This window comes from Schistocerca americana, chromosome 6 (assembly GCF_021461395.2).
Source record: "Schistocerca americana isolate TAMUIC-IGC-003095 chromosome 6, iqSchAmer2.1, whole genome shotgun sequence".
Classification (NCBI taxonomy): Eukaryota; Metazoa; Arthropoda; class Insecta; order Orthoptera; family Acrididae; genus Schistocerca; species Schistocerca americana.
The window spans coordinates 169,341,365-169,349,758 of NC_060124.1; the positions used below are offsets into that span (position 1 = coordinate 169,341,365).

General features: G+C 47.2%; 1 pseudogene; it reads left to right on the plus strand.

Annotated features, from left to right (window-relative positions):
- The first annotated feature begins 997 nt into the window (after positions 1 to 997).
- LOC124620402 lies at positions 998 to 1,115 on the plus strand (annotated as a pseudogene).
- The last annotated feature ends 7,279 nt before the right edge of the window (positions 1,116 to 8,394 follow it).

Below are 8,394 nucleotides of genomic sequence, written 5' to 3' on the forward strand. Positions count from 1 at the left end.
CAAGTTATAATCGATAATGGCGATGACTGGATAAACTACTAGATAACTGTGCAATTAGTAATAACGTGTATTTTCATGCAAACATATATTTATAATAGTGTCTTTTACTTCATACATATAACAGCGTACAGCCGGCTGTGGTGGCCGAGCGGTTCGAGGCGCTACAGTCTGGAACCGCGCGACCACTACGGTCGCAGGTTCGAATCCTGCCTAGGGCATGGATGTGTGTGATGTCCTTAGGTTAGTTAGGTTTAAGTAGTTCTAAGTTCTAGGGGACTGATGACCACAGAAGTTAAGTCCCATAGTGCTAAGAGCCATTTTTTGAACAGCGTACACTTTCTTGTGGTAATGAATGACCAGTTGTTACTAACAGATATTTATACTTATTGACTGACTGTAGGCCTGACTCGTCAGCCTTTTACGTTTTATTTTCTCTACTTTTAGAGTCAGTCGTCGGTCTTTGCATCAGAGTGATATAATGTCGACATCTCAATAGATGTTGGTGCAATTTTTCACAGCATTAGGACATCACCGTTCAGCGAGTGAGGATTCAGCAATGTGCCAGCTCGTTGTGGAAGAACACTATGAGCAACGCCTTAAGACACGCACTGCTAGTGATGGCAGTACTCTAGGAACGGACGTCACTGGTGACGTAGTGCGCGGACACGTCACTCCTACCGTTTTGCCAAATGCGGCGCGCCGGGCCCTCGCCGCGAGAGCGCCTGCCTCACTAGCCTGCTAACGGAAGGATGGGCACCGCGTCACTGCTGCCAGTGGGGCGCGGATGAGTAATCAGCACTGAAATACTCGTACCTGCACTGCATATGACGACGGCCGACGCAGAATCGGCGTGGGGCAACGTTATTCGAGTCCAGTCAAGTCAACCGCTGAAGGAAACTTCAAGAAATCACCGTCGCCTTGACGTGGAGGTCATCGGATGCGAAGGAATACGAGGAGCTCAGCATCTCTAGGAAAACTGATATCCTAGTTCTCACGTGCCAACGGCCTTGCCGCAGTGGTAACACCGGTTCCCGTCAGATCACCGATGTTAAGCGCTGTCGGGCTAAGCTAGCACTTGGATGGGTGACCATCCGGTCGGCCGAGCGCTGTTGGCAAGCGGGGTGCACTCAGCCCTAGTGAGGCAAACTGAGGAGCTACTTAACTGAGAAGTAGCGGCTCCGGTCTCTTAAACTGACATACGACCGGGAGAGCGGTGTGCTGACCACATGCCCCTCCATATCTACATCTACATCCATACGCCGCAAGCCACTTGACGGTGTGTGGCGGAGGGTACCTTGAGTACCTCTATCGGTTCTTCCTTCCATTGCAGTCTCGTATTGTTCGTGGAAAGAAAGATTGTCGCTATGCCTCTGCGTGGGCTCTAATTTCTTTGATTTTATCCTCATGGTCGCTTCGCGAGATATACGTAGGAGGGTGCAATATACTGCTTGACTCCTCGGTGAAGGTATGTTCTCGAAACTTCAACAAAAGCCCGTACCGAGCTACTGAGCGTCTCTCTTGCAGAGTCTTCCACTAGAGTTTATCTACCATCTCTGTAACGCTTTCGCGATTACTAAATGATCCTGTAACGGAGCGCGTCGCTGTCCGTTGGATCTTCTCAATCTCTTCTATCAACCCTTTTTGGCACGGATCCAACACCAGTGAGCAGTATTCAAGCAGTGGGCGAACAAGTGTACTGTAACCTACTTCCTTTGTTTTCGGATTGGATTTCCATAGGATTCTTCAAATGAATCTCAGTCTGGCATCTGCTTTACCGACGATTAAATTTATATGGTCGTTCCAATTTAAATCACTCCTAATGCCTACTCCCAGATAATTTATGGAATTAACTGCTTCCAATTGCCGGCATGCAATGTTGTAGCTAAATGATCTTTCTTTCTGTGTATTCGCAGCACATTACACTTGTCTACATTGAGACTCAATTGCCATTCCCTGCACCGTGCCATCAATTCGTTGCAAGTCCTCCTGCATTTCAGTACAATTTTCCTTTGCTACAACCTTTCGATATATTACAGCATCATCCGCAAAAAGCCTCAGTGAACTTCTGATGTTATCCACAAGGTCATTTATATATATTGTGAATAGCAACGGTCCTACGACACTCCCCTGCGGCACACCTGAAATAGTGACGCCTGTGTGCTGAGGATGACACGGCGACCGGTCGGTATCGTTGTGTGTTCATGGTCCGCTCTGGCGGAGTTTAGTTTAGTTTAGTTTTCACGCCAAAGTAAAATCCAGTCACTGTAAAACAGTATCCAATGGAATCAATAAATTTCGATCCTACATGGTTACAATTACTGAATTATACAAAAAAAACGTAGATTCGTTACAAACTACGGCGTTTACACACTTTATTCAACGTATAAACGTCACTCGAGATAATCGGATTTACGTTATGACATGTTCGATACGCCTGCCGACATTGGCGATGATGTGACGCAGACGAATAGCGAAATTCTGCATGACCCGCTGAAGTGTCGTCACATCAACGCTGTCAATGACCTCCTGAGTGGCTGCTTTCAGATCAGAAATGGTTTTTGGGTTATTGCTATACACCTTGCCTTTAACATAGCTTCTCGAAAAGGAGTCGCCTGAGTTCAGATCTGGAGAATATGGCGGCCAATCGAGGCCCATGCCCGTGGCCTCTGGGTACCCCAGACCCAGAATGCGGTCTCCAAGGCGCTCCTCCAGTATATCAACCACTCTCCTGCTTCGCCTTGCATGAACCACATCTTGTCGAAACCAGGGTAACTTTGGATAATGAGAACGATATCATCCCCTAAAACCTTCACATACAGTTCGGTAGTCACCGTGCCATCAAGTACCAATTATTCCGTGACTGGACACTGCACACCACACAGTCACCTGTTGAGGGTGAGGAGACTTCTCTATCGCAATATGCGGATTCTCAGTCCCCCAAATGCGCTAGTATTGCTTATTGATGAATCCATCCAAATGAAAGTTGGCTTCGTCGCTAAACCAAACCATACAGCGCATACTAACTCCCTCGTGACCAACCGTGCAGTTTGAACGTCCTAACACAAACCATTCAGCAGTTATGACGAATTTATTCCATACAGTTGAATAACTGTCACCATGTAAATACTGACGCCAGATTCGTAATAATGTTACATCAACCATCTGAAAGATGGGAAAACGTGTCTTTGTGTTATAATTAATGTAGAAAGTCTCATTTACTGTTAAGAAAGGAGCCAAAAATACATAAATTACGAAAGCATCATAAGCACTCTCGCCAAATAAACTCACACTAGCCGTTATAATGCCCACAAATAAATGAAAAAGCAAGTAAGTTAATCCTTGACTTCAGGAGGCTACGGTATGACAAGTGTCCGTCGCCGACTAGCCGTCGCTTTCATACTGACTCTGAATAGATTTTCCTCCAATAACAAATAACCTGCTGTGCTGTTATTCGCCTATGTCGAAACTCCTATGGCGGACCCCACAGTTTGTAACAAAGAGATACGTGAATTTCACTAACAACATTACAAAAACACACACACACTGTAAGTGGCCTGTTTATATGTGTGTATGTTGGCAGCGCTCTGCATTAATATCACTGGCAGCGCTGTGCGCCCTCTGTAAGAGACTCGTTGGCTGATTGGACTCGCAGTTAGAAGTTAATTGTTAGCAGTGATGGCAGTTAGAAGTTAATAGTTAGCAGTGATGGGATGGAGATTAGAAGCAGTGGACATGGATTGTAAACTGACACTAATGGAATTATTGACGATTTTATAATTTTTCTAACTGTATGTCACATGATTAAGGTAAAATCTGCTAAATACATTGTTTTCACTGCAACAAAATCTTTCCTTTCCTAACCACATGTCTATTAGTAGTTAGAGTTTACAGTAGTTAGAATCTTTTTATTTAGATGGTTGTATACTTGCTGTATTTGCTGTAGTTCGTGTCATGAAGAGTCAAATGGGTCAAATGGCTCTGAGCACTATGGGACTTAACACCTGAGGTCATCAGTCCACTGTAACTTAGACCAACTTAAACCTAACTAACCTAAGGACATCACACACATCCATGCCCGAGACAGCATTCGAAACTGCGACCGTAGCAGTCGCGCGGTTCCGGATTGAGGCGCCTAGAACCGCTCGACCACAGCGGCCGGCTATCATGAAGATTTTCAGTGAGGTAAGTGACTTATGTAATGTATGGGTTATCGTTAGGATTTCTTTTGATTCAGGATCATTCTTTGGTGGTCATTAATAGTCTGATTGCGTTGCGTTTGTATATTGTGGGTCATAAATGACTAGAATAAATTTGAGCTGTATTTGTCAGGGAAAATTCTGTAGGTCAGTGTTGAAACGATAAAGACATGCAAAATGACAGTACGTTTAGTTACACTCAGCAGTTTTAGAAGGTTCAGTTGCATTAAGCAATTTAAGTAAAAACATAGAAGTTTCACCTTCTCAGTCATTTCAGTGTAAGTATAAAATTACATATACACTCCTGGAAATTGAAATAAGAACACCGTGAATTCATTGTCCCAGGAAGGGGAAACTTTATTGACACATTCCTGGGTTCAGATACATCACATGATCACACTGACAGAACCACAGGCACATAGACACAGGCAACAGAGCATGCACAATGTCGGCACTAGTACAGTGTATATCCACCTTTCGCAGCAATGCAGGCTGCTATTCTCCCATGGAGACGATCGTAGAGATGCTGGATGTAGTCCTGTGGAACGGCTTGCCATGCCATTTCCACCTGGCGCCTCAGTTGGACCAGCGTTCGTGCTGGACGTGCAGACCGCGTGAGACGACGCTTCATCCAGTCCCAAACATGCTCAATGGGGGACAGATCCGGAGATCTTGCTGGCCAGGGTAGTTGACTTACACCTTCTAGAGCACCTTGGGTGGCACGGGATACATGCGGACGTGCATTGTCCTGTTGGAAGAGCAAGTTCCCTTGCCGGTCTAGGAATGGTAGAACGATGGGTTCGATGACGGTTTGGATGTACCGTGCACTATTCAGTGTCCCCTCGACGATCACCAGTGGTGTATGGCCAGTGTAGGAGATCGCTCCCCACACCATGATGCCGGGTGTTGGCCCTGTGTGCCTCGGTCGTATGCAGTCCTGATTGTGGCGCTCACCTGCACGGCGCCAAACACGCATACGACCATCATTGGCACCAAGGCAGAAGCGACTCTCATCGCTGAAGACGACACGTCTCCATTCGTCCCTCCATTCACGCCTGTCGCGACACCACTGGAGGCGGGCTGCACGATGTTGGGGCGTGAGCGGAAGACGGCCTAACGGTGTGCGGGACCGTAGCCCAGCTTCATGGAGACGGTTGCGAATGGTCCTCGCCGATACCCCAGGAGCAACAGTGTCCCTAATTTGCTGGGAAGTGGCGGTGCGGTCCCCTACGGCACTGCGTAGGATCCTACGGTCTTGGCGTGCATCCGTGCGTCGCTGCGGTCCGGTCCCAGGTCGACGGGCACGTGCACCTTCCGCCGACCACTGGCGACAACATCGATGTACTGTGGAGACCTCACGCCCCACGTGTTGAGCAATTCGGCGGTACGTCCACCCGGCCTCCCGCATGCCCACTATACGCCCTCGCTCAAAGTCCGTCAACTGCACATACGGTTCACGTCCACGCTGTCGCGGCATGCTACCAGTGTTAAAGACTGCGATGGAGCTCCGTATGCCACGGCAAACTGGCTGACACTGACGGCGGCGGTGCACAAATGCTGCGCAGCTAGCGCCATTCGACGGCCAACACCGCGGTTCCTGGTGTGTCCGCTGTGCCGTGCGTGTGATCATTGCTTGTACAACCCTCTCGCAGTGTCCGGAGCAAGTATGGTGGGTCTGACACACCGGTGTCAATGTGTTCTTTTTTCCATTTCCAGGAGTGTATTAAGAAGTTTCAACACACACACACACACACACACACACATGTAGCCTCACATCTCCCATAAGACACAAGAAGAGATGTATAATGACAAAAAAGTGCAAAACAGCACAAATCGAAAATTACTGTAAGTAGGCTGTTTAGGTCTTTATGTTGGTAACGTCACGTGGCGGGCTGTATGAAAATCACTGACTGTGCTGTGTGCAGTCTGTGGCTGGTTGACATTGTTGGAATATTCGCTATTGTAGTGTTGGACAGCTGCATGTGAACGGCGCGTAGTTGGCAGGACTGATAGAAGAGATAGAGAAAAATCCGACGAAGAGTGCTGCGTTTCGTCACGGGTTCGTTAGTCGGCGCGAGAGCGTTACAGAGATGCTCCACAAACTCCAGAGGCAGACGATACAAGAGAGGCGTTGTGTATGACGGAGAGATGTAATACTGAAATTTAGAGTGAGTACTTTCCGGCAAGAGTCGGACAACGTATTACTTTCTCGCAAATACATCTCACGAAATGGCCACGAATAGAAAATTCTAGAAATTAGAACTAGTACAGAGGCCTACAATCATAGTTCCCACGCGCCGTTCGCGAACTGAACAGGAAAGGAGAGGTAAGTTAGTGGTACCGTTTAAGTACCTTCCGCCACACACTGTTACGTGACTTGCGGAGTATAATTTAGATGTAGATGTGCGAGTGCTTATCAAGGTTAAAATTAAGTCGCACCAGAAGCTGTTACGGTCTTACGGACCATAACTGTCTTCTTCGTAAAAAAAGGATTGCCGAGAAACCACCATCTTTTCTCCACTCCAAGCCAGACACCCAAAACGTTCAACTTTAAACTCCGTATTTTAGCTCCAGAACAACTTTCGAACCTACTTCTGTATTCATACTTTCAGTAAATCAGCCTTATAGTTAAGGACGACAGATTGGCCTTTGTCCCGGGAATTGATGTTGTCATTGGTTCTGGTCCGTTCCGCTACTTATTCGAGGAGTGGTCATAAAGTTTTAATTACCACTTCTAAACCAGGGGTGGTCATAAAGTTTTAATACCACTGCTAAAACAGTAAAGTCATGATTTTTTTACAGGTATATATCTGCAGTCCTCGTACACAGTGATATCCCCAACCCACAGTACGGCAGCACTAGAGGTCCGAAACAAAATGTCACATTGATAAAGTAAGTAAAGCTATCAACGTACAGGTTAGTTTACACACCGCAATGCTGTAACAAGGATGGTCCTATTAGACAGTTTACTGTCCGACCTTCCAACTGACTTCCTCAGTAAGCTATAGGGGGATCTACACTTTAACGTGGACGCCGAGTCACGGTGCAACTGAACATTTTCATCAACGGACATTCTCAGCGGCGAAAGAAGTGATACGTGGCAGATAATACACTACTGGCCATTAAAACTGCTACACCAAGAAGAAATGCAGATGATAAATGGGTATTCATTGGACAAATATATTATACTGGAACTGACATGTGATTACATTTACACGAAATTTGGGTGCATAGATCCTGAGAAATCAGTACCCAGAACAACCACCTCTGGCCGTAACAACGGCCTTGATACGCCTGGGCATTAAGTCAAACAGTGCTAGGATGGCGTGTACAGGTACAGCTGCCCATGCAGCTTCAACACGATACCACAGTTCATCAAGAGTAGTGACTGGTGTATTGTGACGAGTCAGTTGCTCGGCCACCATTGACCATACGTTTCCAGTTGGTGAGAGATCTGGAGAATGTGCTGGCCACGGCAGCAGCCGAACATTTTCTGTGCCCAGAAAGGCCCGTACAGGACCTCCAACATGCGCTCGTGCATTATCCTGCTGAAATTTAGGGTTTCGCAGGGATCGAATGAAGGGTAGAGCCACGGGTCGTAACACATCTAAAATGTAACGTCCACTGTTCAAAGTGCCGCCAATGCGAACAAAAGGTGACCGAGACGTGTAACCAATGGCACCCCATACCATCACGCCGGGTGGTACGCCAGTATGGCGATGACGAATACACGCTTCCAATGTGCGTTCACCGCGATGTCGCCAAACACGGATGCGACCATCATGATGCTATAAACAGAACCTGAATTCATCCGAAAAAATGACGTTTTGCCATACGTGCACCCAGGTTCGTCCCTGAGTACACCATCGCAGGCGCTCCTGTCTGTTATGCAGTATCAAGGGTAACTGCAGCCATGGTCTCCGAGCTGATAGTCCATGCTGCTGCAAACGTCGTCGAAGTGTTCGTGCAGATGGTTGTTGTCTTGCAAACGTCACCGTCTGTTGACTCAGGGATCGAGACGTGGCTGCACGATGTGATGGTACGCATTTCTCCTCCTTACACGAGGCATCACAGCAACGTTTACCAGGCAACGCCGGTCAACTGCTGTTTGTGTATGAGAAATCGGTTGGAAACTTTCCTCATGTCAGCACGTTGTAGGTGTCGCCACCGGCACCAACCTTGTGTGAATGCTCTGAAA